General features: G+C 36.4%; 1 long non-coding RNA gene across 2 annotated transcripts; it reads right to left on the reverse strand.

Moving 5' to 3' along the window:
* Positions 1-566: 566 nt before the first annotated feature.
* LOC147378072 (uncharacterized) lies at positions 567-11,291 on the reverse strand. Of its 2 annotated transcripts, none has more exons than XR_015151236.1 (3): positions 11,172-11,291; positions 6,961-7,029; positions 567-814 (listed from the first exon to the last, which is right to left on the reverse strand). It is a non-coding gene; the product is annotated as an uncharacterized LOC147378072 (long non-coding RNA). The 2 variants fall into 2 exon arrangements; XR_015151235.1 differs by having other exon boundaries at positions 6,956-7,029.
* Between the last annotated feature and the right edge of the window lie 2,065 nt (positions 11,292-13,356).

Raw genomic sequence — 13,356 nt, forward strand, 5'->3', positions numbered from 1 at the left:
AAAGTCTCTGGTTCTTGGGTTTTCAGACTCAGACTGGGATTTATCTCTATCCACCTGGTTCTCAGTCACTGGGGTCTAAGCTGGAATTATACCATTAGCCTTCCAGTAGACAATAGATTATGGGATTTATTAGTCCATAATCCCATTAACCAAAATCAATCCCTCACAATAAATGTCTTTCTACATATTTGGGGCTTACCTGGTAGCTCAGTCAGTAAAGAAACTGCCTGCAGTGCAGGAAACCAGGGCTTGAGCCCTGGGTCAGGAAGATCCCCTGGAGAAGGAAATGGCGAACCACTCCAGTATCCTTGCCTGGAAAATCCCATGGACAGAGGAGCTTGGTGGGCTGAAGTTCGTGGTGTCACAAAGAGTTGGGCATGACTGGAGTGACACTTTCACTTACATATTTTTATGTATGTGTGTGTGTACATTGGTTTTGCTTCTCTGAAAGTGAAAAGTGAAAGTCACACAGTCATGTGCAAATTCTTTACCAACTTGCTTCTCTGGAGAATTCCAATAGGCATTGTAAGAAAATATAAATAAGGTTGAAATAATAATCAATAGCCTAAATTATTTATTCTCTTTAATCTTTTCTCTTTTTCTCATTTTCTTTCCTTTAATTTTTTCTTTCTCCTTTCTTTCTCTTAAATTCTTCTCTTTCTCTTTCTTCCTTTCTTTATTGTCACTTAAGTACAGAGGAAAGAAAATCTTTTGAATAAATGGTGATGATAGAGGCAATTGTATACTGGGGGAAGGGGTAGATAGACATCTACTTCTTACTATACTCCCAAATCAGTTGCAGACTGCTGTAGACCTGTAATAAATATGAGATATAAAATAATGAGGTGTCTTGAACTAACATTGGAAATATCTGTATTATCTTGTAAAAAGTTTCTGAAATGCTATGCAAGAAAAGCACAAATCATAAAGCATAAGGTTGATAAATTTGACTTCACTAATGTTAATTTTTCATCAAAAACACTATTAAGAGTGTGAAACATGTAAAATATCATGTAAGAAACGAGTTGCCAGTCCAGGTTCGATGCACGATACTGGATGCTTGGGGCTAGTGCACTGGGACGACCCAGAGGGATGGTATGGGGAGGGAGGATGGAGGAGGGTTCAGGATGGGGAACACGTGTATACCTGTGGCGGATTCATTTTGATATTTGGCAAAACTAATACAATTATGTAAAATTTAAAAATAAAATAAAATTAGAAAAAAAAATAAATAAAAAGAAAAATACAAAAAATATAAAAAAATTTTTTTTTAAATTAAAAAAAAAAAAAAGTGTGAAAAGAGTAAGATACAACATAGGGAAGTTACTATTTTCAATACATATGACAAAAGGACTAATATCCAGAATATAAAAAGAATTTCTATAGTCAGTAAGTCAAAGTTAGAATTGTGATAAAGTGGGGCAAGAGAATAACTATTCATATTATCTATTTACTCTTCAGTGAGCTTTAGTTGTTTGTGGCTTTCATGGAATTTGCTCATTTCAACTAAACTGTCAGACTATTGCTATAATGTTCATAATATTCTCATTATATTTAAGTATCTCTAAACTGTACAAATGTCACCCCTCTCATTTTGGATGTTGGTAATGTGTATCCTCTGCTTTATTCTTGGTCAATAAAGCTGGGACATTCATCATTTGTATTAATCTTCCTAAAAAATAGCTTTTTGATTTATTGATTTTCTTTATTGCTTTTCTGTAATTTTTTTGTTTTTTCATTGCTTGATGCTCAGGTTTTTATTTCTTATTTTCTTCCCACACTGGGATTAATTTTCTCTACATTTTTAACTTCATAAGATGGAAGTTAGAAGGAAGTTAGATGCAATTGTCACTGATTTGAGACAATTTTGTCTTCTAATACATGCACTAAGTGTCTGTTTTTATCTCCTCTTTATTACTATTTTAGTACATTCCACACATTTGGCATGTTGTATTTTAACTTTCATTCAGGGCAAAAAATGTTCTAATTTTCTTTGTAATTTTTTCTTGACCAGTTGGTTATATAGAACTATGTTATTTAGTTTACAAGTATTTAGACATTTTCCAAGATTATTCAATTACTGATTTTAAACTTAATTACATCATTCTCAGAAAATAGACATTATATGACTTGAATCATTTTAAATTTACTGAGACTTGATCCAGAACATGATCAATGTCAATAAATATTTTGTGTGCACTTGTAAAGAATATGAATTCTGTTGATGGACATGGAATTTTTAATAATTCAAATTATTAAATTTGACAAATAGTGTCAAATAGGTCAGGGTAATTGATAGTACAGATCAAATCTATATCCTTATTGACAGTGAGTTTGAGTGAACTCCAGGAGTTGGTGATGGACAGGGAGGCCCGGCGTGCTGCAATTCATGGGGTCGCAAAGAGTCAGACATGACTGAGCAACGGAACTGAACTGAACTCATTTTGTCAATAGTTGAGAAAGGGTAGAGAAATTCCCAAATGTATTTTGGAGCTGACTATTTCTACTTAAAATTTTGTTCTTTTTGTTTCAGATATATTGAAGCTCTCTTATGAGGTACATAAAAATTTGACATTGCTTTTTCTACATGATAAAACATTATTAAATGATCTTCAGTAACATCATTTTCTCTGCAATATACTTTTTCTGATATTAATATAGCCTTTTCAGTTTCTGTAAATTAGTGTTAGTATGACATATCTTTTTTTATCCTTTTAGTTTACTTGTGTCTTATATTTAAAGTACATTCTTACAGACAACACATAGTTGGGTCTTGATTTTTTATATAATTTGAAAATTATTCTCTTTTAAATTAGATGTTTGAATTTTGTATTTAATTTGAGTGCTGATATAGTTAGGTTTGAAACTATCATCTTTACATTCTATTCTATTTTCTGTTTGTTCCACCTATTACTTTGTTCCTTTGTTCTTTTCTTTCCTCTTCTTTTGGTTTAATTGAATATTTATTATTCCATTTTATCTCCTTTGTTGATCTATTAGCTATAACATTTAATTATTTGAGAGGATTCTTGGCTTATATATTTTTAACTTATCACAGTCTACCTTCAAGTGCTATTATACCACTTTGTATATGTATAATAACTTTATTGGAGAAGGCAATGGCACCCCACTCCAGTACTCTTGCCTGGAAAATCCCATGTATGGAGGAGCCTGTTAGGCTGCAGTCCATGGGGTCGCTAAGAATCGGAAACAACTGAGCAACTTCCCTTTCACTTTTCACTTTCATGCATTGGAGAAGGAAATGGCAACCCACTCCAGTATTCTTGCCTGGAGAATCCCAAGGTTGGGGTAGCCTGGCGGGCTTCCGTCTATGGGGTATCACAGAGTCAGACACGACTGAAGCAACTTAGCAGCAATCACTTTATATTACTACATTTCCTTTATTCCCTCCCTGATCTCTGTGCTGATCTTTGTTACATATTTTTTACATGTTGTAAAATTCTACTATGTTACTTTTAAATAGTAGACTATCTTTTAAATATATTCAAATAAGAAAGGATATTATATCTTCACCTAGTTTGTTTCTATTTCCAATGTGCTTTACTACCTTTTATAGATCCACATTTCCATCTGGAATCATGTTCCTTGTACCTGACAGACTTTCTCATTGTGAGGATATTTCTGCCAAACCTTTATGTCACCTGTGTTATTAAAATACATTTTTGCAGGGTATAAAATTCTATGTTATTAATAATAATTTTGTACTGTTTTATTTTGTCTTCTTGTTTTCAGTAATTTAAGTATGTTGTTCTACTGTCTTATCCCTGCAATTTTTTTGACAATAAATATGTTCTCATTCTTTTCTTTATTTCTCTATATGTAACATGTGGGGTTTTTTTTCCTTTAGCTGTTTTAATAGTTTTTTTTCCTTCATAACTGGTTTTAACTAACTTGGTTAAATTTGCCTTCCTATTGTGTTCTTCAGGTTTTATAAACTTGAAGTTCATTGGAGTTTTTATATATACAAGATTATAGTGTTTACTAAATTTATAACTATTATAATCATTAATTTTTTCACATATTCTTCCTGTCACCTTCCCTCTAGTGCTTTAAAGACTCCAGTTGACTGTCTGAATTTCTCTTATAGCTTACTGAAGCTATGTTCACTTTAATTATCATTTCCTTTAATTATCATTTTGCATAGTTTCTAATATTACACATTCAGTTCAGTTCAGTCACACAGTCATGTCCGACTCTTTGTGACCCCATGAATCACAGCACGCCAGGTCTCCCTGTCCATCACCAACTCCCAGAGTTTACTCAAACTCATGTCCATCGGGTCAGTGATACCATCCAGCCATCTCATCCTCTGTTGTCCCCTTCTCCTCCTGCCCCCAATCTCTCCCAGCATCAGGGTCTTTTCCAATGAGTCAACTCTTCACATGAGGTGGCCAAAGTATTGGAGTTTCAGCTTCAGCATCAGTCGTTCCAATGAATACCAAGGACTGATCTCCTTTAGGATGGACTGGTTGGATCTCCTTGCAGTCCAAGGGACTCTCAAGAGTCTTCTCCAACACCACAGTTTAAACGCATCAATTCTTCAGAGCTTAGCTTTCTTCACAGTCCAACTCTCACATTCATACATGACCACTGGAAAAACCATAAGCTTGACTAGACAGACCTTTGTTGGCAAAGTAATGTCTGCTTTTCAATATGCTATCAAGGTTGGTCATAACTTTCTTTCCAAGGAGTAAGTGTCTTTTAATTTCATGGCTGCAATCACCATCTGCAGTGATTTTGGAGCCCCCAAAAATAAAGTCTGATGCTGTTTCCACTGTTTTCCCATCTATTTGCCATGAAGTGATGGGACCAGATGACATGATCTTAGTTTTCTGAATGTGGAGCTTTAAGCCAACTTTTTCACTCTCTTCTTTCACTTTCATCATGAGGCTTTTTAGTTCCTTTTCACTTTCTGCCATAAGGGTGGTGTCATCTGCATATCTGAGGTTATTGATATTTCTCCAGGCAATCTTGATTCTAGCTTGTGCTTCCTCCAGCCCGCCATTTCTCATGATGTACTCTGCATATAAGTTAAATAAGCAGAGTGACAATATACAACCTTGACGTACTCCTTTTCCTGTTTGGAGCTAGTCTGTTGTTCTATGTCCAGTTCTAACTATTGCTTCCTGACCTGCATACAGGTTTCTCAGGAGGCAGGTCAGGTGGTCTGGTATTCCCAAATCTTTCAGAATTTTCCAGTTTCTTGTGATCCACACAGTCAAAGGCTTTGGTATAGTCAATAAAGCAGAAATAGATGTTTTTTTCTGAAACTCTCTTGCTTTTTTGATGATCCAGCGGATGTTGGCAATTTGATCTCTGGTTCCTGTGCCTTTTCTAAAACCAGCTTGAACATCAGGAAGTTCACGGTTCACGTATTGCTGAAGCCTGGCTTGGAGAATTTTGAGCATTACTTTACTAGCGTGTGAGATGAGTGCAATTGTGCGGTAGTTTGAGCATTCTTTGGCATTGCCTTTCTTTGGGATTGGAGTGAAAACTACCTTTTCCAGTCCTGTGGCCACTGCTGAGTGTTCCAAATTTGCTGGCATATTGAGTGCAACACTTTCACAGCATCATCTTTTAGGAATTGAAATAGCTCAACTGGAATTCCATCACCTCCACTAGCTTTGTTCATAGTGATGCTTTCTAAGGCCCACTTGACTTCACATTCCAGGATGTCTGGCTCTAGGTCAGTGATCACACCATCGTGATTATCTGGGTTGTGAAGCTCTTTTTTGTACAGTTCTTCTGTGTATTCTTGCCACCTCTTCTTAATATCTTCTGCTTCTGTTAGGTCCATACCATTTCTGTCCTTTATCGAGCCCATCTTTGCATGAAATATTCCCTTGGTATCTCTAATTTTCTTGAAGAGATCTCTAGTCTTTCCCATTTTCTTGTTTTCCTCTATTTCTTTGCATTGATCACTGATTACTCATTAAATTTGGCTATTTTTTCCCTTCTGCTGTGTGTTCCATCCAGGATAATTTCCATCTCAGACCTTATACTTTTCACCTCTAAAAGTTTGATTTAGAACTTTTAAAAAATTTTTTATGACTCTACTTAACTTTTTGAACTTGGGAAATATAATGACTTTTAATGTTCTTCTCAGCCAATTTTAACATTTGTATCAATTCTGGGTTAATTTCAATTGACTGACTTTTCTCCCTGTTGTGAGTCAATATGGATTATGTTTCCCTATTTCTTTGTCTGACTCTTAATTTTGATTGGGCAGCATACATGAATTACACCTTATTGGGTGTTAGATACTTTTATAATGTTCTTGATCTTTATTCTTAGATGTGGTTTAGTTACTTGGAAACAGTATGATCCTTTCTTGATTTTAAGATCTATTGTGTAGGATCAGAGTACTTCTTAGTCAAGGGCCTACTACTGAGGCAAGATCTGTTCTATACCAAATGTCCCATATATCATACAATTTTTTCATTCTGGCTGGTGCGAATAGATACTATTCCCTATCATGTGTGAGTAGCAATGTGGTGATATATATATATTATTATTAATTATCCTGGACATGAGCTCTTAATCTGGATTCCATGTTCTCCAGTTCTGAGAGACTTTGCTCTTAGTCTTCTGTGCTCTCTGAAGATTATATATTTTGATCTTTGCCATTTAAGTTATGGGCTTTCCTCTTACATCTGTGCTCCTTAACTCACCATTCACTTTTTAAGGGTAAGGTTCTAAAATGCTGATTGTAAGTTCTAAGTACATTGGCAAGATTTTCAAGCTTTATTAAAGGATTTCCAAATGTTAATATATGTAAGTTTTTTCTCTTGCACTGGTAATTTTCCTACAGAACGCATCAATGCCCTCTCTGGTGTTACAAGCTGGGCTACCAGCATTCCACAGCTAAAAGGAAGTTGAATCTCAAGATTCAGTAAGAAGGATTAATCTTCACATTTTCATTCTAGAACCTCACCTTACCATCTTCTGTGCCAGGGACTTCCAAGGCCCGAGTCCATCTCTATATAGAATGCACCCTCGATCAGTCTTCTGTAGGTACAAGAAAAGAAACATGAGTGGTAAGAACTCTTAACACAGAGTCTCAATCAACCATCTCATTTTCAGCCCAACTTCACACTGAAGCTTTCAGATGTGTATATCTTCACTTCTTGACTCTTTCTGTAGTTCTCCAATGCATGTTCTCCAGTTCTCTTATTTCATATTGGCCTCTCTCACTAGAGCATGAGATATTTACTTTCTTCATTTTGCTTGTCTACAAAATTTCCATCTTCCAAAATTTTGTTTACATCTCTAGTCTTCAATTGTCTCTACTCCTACTCTCTTTTTCTTTGTGTATTTATTACATTACTGTAATTTCACTCCAGTTTGGGGAGGGAACAGAGGTAAATTTATTCAAGCTTTTATACTTAACTGCTAATTATCACTTTCATGTTAAGAACAAGGATATTTCTTTGTTTGCAAAAGTCCAGTTAATAACAAAAGGGATAAACAGATACACAGAAGACTTAGAAGGGCAAAACAAGTGAATGATTATCTGGCACACTCACATGTGTATAAATATGTGTGCACACATGCCTTTGAGAGGGATTATAACCAGGAAAAATAAGGTTTTTGTTTGATTATAATTATACATTGCTTCTCTGGTTTACTACATCAATTTAGAGAGATAGTATTGTAATGTGGCTTGGTCCTCATTCACATTCCACATGATTCTGTTGAAGTTGGATCCTTCCTATATCATGAAATAGCAGATAGTCAGGCCTAGTGAACAGAACTTCAAATTTCCCTGGTCACATGGATTAGTTCAGGGATGAGCATGTGATCTCAGCAGAGCCAAAAGAGACACCAGTAAATCTTTGCTAAAGTTGCCAGAAAGCCAGGTGCCCCTTTCCACTGATCTTGAGAGAACCTACATATTGGAATGGCCACAGACTTTAATACACAGGATGACAAATATCTGCAAATGGAGTAAATTTTAAAAGGTAACAAGCATGCATACAGGGAAAGATAAGCTAGATCTTGAAGACAGTGTTTGACTCCCTCTTGCCAATAATATCTGAGCCATATTGTCCCTAGACTGTTCAGTTGTTTCCCAATAAACTCCCTTGGATTGGATTTTCTGTTACTGGCATCCAAAAGAACCCTAACTAATTCATAATGCTTTACGAAATAAGCTTCCAAGCTTCTCAGAACAAAATGATTTTGAAAAGAAAAGAAAGGAAGTAGGTAAACATTAAGAGAGAAGTATCACCAGACTGCATAGTTTTAAAAAACACAGGTAGGAGAAATTTGAAACCCAAATCAGTGAGTTTACAGCAAGAACATCTAAATCTTCTCAGAGGCAGGTTTTCTGACCTGTCCTAAGGAAATTGATATACTGTAGGAAGAAATCATTTCATTACAAGCAACAGTTTTGCAGGAATGATGATGTGCAGTGCCAAAGAGTAGAAATGAGGAATAAAGGAAATGCCGCGGTGTGTACAGTGTCAGTAAACTTGCCACAAATTTGGACAAGAATTTAGAACAAATTATTAAAAGATTGTTTGTGAGAACCTAGAATAGAAATTGATGTCACTTGAAGCTGGAATAATATCATGACGAATACATTAGGTTAGAACTACATGTTTCTTATGGACAGATAACAATACGAGATTTGGAAAATACTATTAAATGATTCAGTTCAGTTCAGTTGCTCAGTCGTGTCTGACTCTTTGCAACCCCATGAATTGCAGCACGCCAGGCCTCCCTGTCCATCACCAGCTCCCGGAGATTACCCAAACTCATGTCCATTGAGTTGGGGATGCCATCCAGCTATCTCATCCTCTGTTGTCCCCTTCTCCTCCTGCCCTCAGTCTTTCCCAGCATCAGGGTCTTTTCAAATGAGTCAGCTCTTCACATCAGGTGGCCAAAGTATTGGAGTTTCAGCTTTAGCATCAGTCCTTCCAATTAACACCCAGGACTGATCTCCTTTAGAATGGACTGGTTGGATCTCCTTGCAGTCCAAGGGACTCTCAAGAGTCTTCTCCAACACCACAGTTCAAAAGCATCTACTTCAGTACTCAGCTTTCTTTATAGTCCAACTCTCATATCCATACATGACTAGTGGAAAAACAATAGCCTTGACTAAACAGACCTTTGTTGGCAAAGTAATGTCTCTGCTTTTTAATATGCTGTCTAGGTTGGTCATAACTTTCCTTCCAAGGAGTAAGTGTCTTTTAATTTCATGGCTGCAATCATCATCTGCAGTGATTTTGGAGCTTCGAAAAATAAAGTCAGCCACTGTGTCCACTGTTTCCCCATCTACTTGCCATGAAGTGATGGGACCAGATGACATGATCTTAGTTTTCTCAATGTTGAGCTTTAAGCCAACTTTTTCACTGCATAGGAACCTGGAATGTTAGGTCCATGAATAACGGCAAGTTGGAAGTGGTCAAACAGGGGATGGCAAGAGTGAACATTGACATTCTAGGAATCAGCGAACTAAGATGGACTGGAATGGGTGAATTTAACTCAGATGACCATTAGATGTTTAATGACTGAATGTGATCCAAGGAGTGCTTAATAAAAAGTACTACAAACAAAGAAAAAAACCTCACCTCTTGACTAGAGATCACAGATAGCATATTTTAGGATTCACACTTCAGTGAATTTAAAATACTAAAAATTTGAATCACAGCCCTAGATGAAAATATAGATGACTTATTCAGAAAACTTCAATGAGATAGAAAATATAGGGTTGGCCAAAATGTTCATTTGGGTTTTTTCCATACACTGTTACAAAGGGAAATGGAACTAGTGGCAATGGTAACGGTTATCCTTAGTGACAGTTCACTAAGTTTTAGGTGCTATACCAAAGTGCTATACACACATTGACTCAGGAAATGTTCACCCAAAACTATTAAGGGGATATTCTCACTTTGTAGATGAGAGAATCAAGATTTTAACTAGATTTAATAATGTCCCAAAGACATGAAGCATCAGAGTTAGGATTTAAACAGAAGTCTGACAAGAAAAATATTTGCATTTTAAACAAAAATTTCTGTTCCTCTTAAAATGGAAGTGAAGTCTACATTTTAAATAGAGACAAAATATTTGCACTTAAAATCTAAAAAGTAGGGCTCAAAACGTAACAGTAATAAAAGATAACATCTTAAACTGACTTGGGTTGATTAAAAGCTCAGTAAAAATCAAGAGAATGATTTAACTGCCCCCAAATTAATGTTACTCTGGGTTGACCAGAGCACACTTGCAACATCATGTGTAATATTTGAAGCTATAGTTTCAGACCATAAAAAATCCACCTGCAGTGTGGGAGATCTGGGTTCAATCCCTGTGTTGGGAAGATCCCCTGCAGGGGGGCATAGCAACCCACTCCAGTATTCTTTCCTGAAGAATCCCCATGGACAAAGGAGCTTGGTGGACTATAGTCCATGGTATCACAAAGAGTCAGACACAACTGAGCAACTAAACACGCATATGGTTTAAGAACCAGTCTGATATTCTTGAGCATATTCAAACTATTTAACTAGAAACTGATTTGTGAGAAAAAGATATGCAAGAAGAACAAATATGAGCTCCAGGAAAAAAAATATAAAAAGCACAAAAGTACGTTCTTCAAATATGGGGAAAGCTATTAAGCAAAAGAAGGATTAAATTCTACATTGATCCAAAATCATCATTACAATGTACTAATATCAGCTTAACAGTTAGAATTAATTTTAAACTAATTCTCCCATTTTATTGGGAGAAAATTCAGCTGTAGAAATAAAGTGATTTATTCACAGTGACTTTTTAGATGCTGGTAAGCTTGAGACCAGAATACATGCCTAAAAACTTCCAGTTAAGGAGGGGCTTTTTTCACCATGTGAAACTAGTAAAAGGGAAAATGGACCGTTGACAAGAGTATGCTTATCTAAAGCTACCACCTTTTAATCAATAGGGTCTAGGGTTCAGAAAAGGTAACATTTAAAATAATTAATGAAAAGTATTAATTGAGAGCTTTTAGTCTTGGATAATTATTCGCCAAGTTCCATACTTCTTGTTCTACTGTAAGAGAATAGGTTCTTAACAGTGTATCTGAAATAAGGGTTCCTTCTGCAGATGATAGAAGCTCTTGATAATTACCCTTGCCCCTGGACCTCTTCTTGCCAAAATCATTTTCCCCCCAGTACCTAAATCTGTAGGACTGTCCTCCCTTTGAGGCCATTTCTAGGAAGTCAGCCTTCCGATCTGCTCCTGAGCGTGGGAGCAGGAGCAGCTGAAGGGGAAGCAGTGATACGATGGCTCAGAACACACCCACTCAATTGCCTCCCTGCTTCTGAACATCAGCTGTTGAGCGGGGGAAGGAAGCCAGAATTATCACCAGCTGTTTCCCAAGCTGTTTTGGCAGAAAGTCATAGAAGGCTAGATTCCCCAGGCATATTCTTGACTGATGTTAGTGGAACTGAAGATCTGTCTCCACAAACACACAGCCAGAAGAGACAAATGGACTTGGTCTCTTTATCTTCCAGTCTCCATACCAATAAGCCTTTTCAAGCCCTCACTATCAAGTTTACATTCTCTAATACTTGCAACAGTCACCAACACTTCAATGATCACATTATCAATGTCTCCTTGACTTTTGGTACCTTTTTTATTACCTAAGACTAGAATTGGTTTTGACAAGAGATACTACAAGAGAGATGACATCAAAACAACTTGAAATCAAACCAGCTGGATTTTATTTTATTTTATTTTATTTGTAGCTCCAATGTACTATGCAAAAACTTACAAAATTACTTCAAATTTGACCAGAGAGACGTAATCTCAAGCAGTAAGTAGTATGTCAGATTGCAAAGTCTTTTGCCAAATTTGGCTCCAGGTATGTAGCTTGAAGACAATTGGAGGCCAGAACTGCAATATAGTTGATGTCCTAGGTTTCTAATTGTAGTCAACCAACACAAGAAATGTGTTTATTATGATGTTCCTAGTATATATGCACCTATACCTAGATTCCTAATCCTCAGGTTATTTTTACATAATTAGAGGAGAGAAATTCCCTGTCACCAGGATAGTATCCCAAAGAAAATACATAAAATGATTTCTGTTCACTTAAACAAATTCATATGAAAATATAAATCACATGATCTCTTACAACAAAAAACATTTGGAAAGAAAAGCATGTTTAATGACCATTTAGTTAGGAAACCAGTCAACAGAAATGCAAATGAACCAAAAGTTTATTGAGAAGTCAAAGTTAAGAGAAATGTTTGTAACTCCTAAATCATTTTCCTTTGAGGGTTTTTCCAGAAGGATTCAAGATATCTCACATGTTTTAGTGCATGACTATTTTCTTGCCAAATCTAACTTGAAATATTATATTCTAAATATACATGTCACATAATCATGAATATCCTTTCCCTTGCTTGAATGAGGCCTGGCCAAGCATTTTCCTGGCAGTTATTATGTCTATAAGAATATACTAGGATATTATAGAGCTAGCCAAAAAATTAGTAGGCTAACTGCCATATAAGAATATGAAAATACGTATTTGGTCAATATTAACAGACTTTATAAAACAGGCTTGTAACACAGACATTATTTGACATCAGCCTTTTAAAAACACTTCTTCTTCACTGGTAGAAGAAAAAAGGTTTCATTTGGAAAAATACCACTGTGAAGTTCATTTACCTCTTTATTTTATCTAATGATGAATAAGAACTTTAAATTTGCAAAAATAGAGAAATCTATATTCATCTGCACCAGAAACAAATCAAGGTTTCATTAAACATGAACACTTGCTACCCCTATGCTCATTTATTTAGCAGTGTTGGTATTCTACATCTGCGTGCTTTTTAATTATTTCACCATTTTAACAGAACTAGCCAGGACCTTTAGCATAAAGTTGAAAAAAAGTGGCAAGAGCATACATCTATACGTTTTTCCAAAGAGTAGAGTACGTGCGTGCTTAATTGCTTCACCTATGTCCAACTCTATGTGACCCTATGGACTGTAGCCCACCAAGTTCCTCTCTTCATGGGATTCTCTAGGCAAGAATACTGGAGTGGGTTGCCATGCCCTCCTCCAGGGGATCTTCCTGACTCAGGGAACGAACTCACGTCCCCTGCAGTGTAGCCCTGTTGGCCACTCCAAATTCTGTCTCTTCCCACTCCCATTCTTGGGTCTCCCTGGTGGCTTGGCTGGTAAAGAATCCACCTGCAATACGAAAGACCTGGGTTTGATCCCTGGGTTGGAAAGATGCCCTGAAGAAGGGAACGGCTACCCACTCCAGTATTCTGGCCTGGAGAATTCCGTGGACTGTATAGTCCATGGGGACACAAAGAGTCAGACACAACAGAGTGACTTTCACTTTCATCT

This window comes from Bos grunniens, chromosome 2, assembly GCF_055505025.1.
Source record: "Bos grunniens cultivar Pamir isolate PY7600 chromosome 2, Bosgru_T2T1.0, whole genome shotgun sequence".
Lineage (NCBI taxonomy): Eukaryota > Metazoa > Chordata > Mammalia > Artiodactyla > Bovidae > Bos > Bos grunniens.